Here is a 212-nt window from a genome sequence, read left to right as displayed (position 1 = left end):
TGTCTCTCGCATATTATCGTAGACTCCATATTTTGGAAGGATTCTTGGCGGGTCACGTGACTGTATCTCATCACCCCAGGGATTTCCGAAAAGCAGATTCGTTAACTCGTTTGGCTTTTGAAAGGTGTATGGCCTTCGAGGCCGGTGGTGCACTTTTTAAAAGGTGTATAGTATACGAGATCGATGCCACAGTTTTTATCATCTTATCTCGG

At 44.3% G+C, this 212-nt stretch overlaps 1 protein-coding gene across 1 annotated transcript in view; it reads right to left on the bottom strand.

The window, feature by feature from the left end:
• Window positions 1–212, bottom strand: part of LOC119592458 (IQ and ubiquitin-like domain-containing protein) — a gene marked incomplete at its 5' end in the record, with an annotated part of 13,893 nt that overhangs the window by 6,135 nt on the left and 7,546 nt on the right.

This window comes from Penaeus monodon, chromosome 30 (genome assembly GCF_015228065.2).
Source record: "Penaeus monodon isolate SGIC_2016 chromosome 30, NSTDA_Pmon_1, whole genome shotgun sequence".
NCBI lineage: Eukaryota > Metazoa > Arthropoda > Malacostraca > Decapoda > Penaeidae > Penaeus > Penaeus monodon.
The sequence above is the reverse complement of the archived record's forward strand: the minus strand, read 5'-3'. Positions and strand labels throughout refer to the sequence as shown.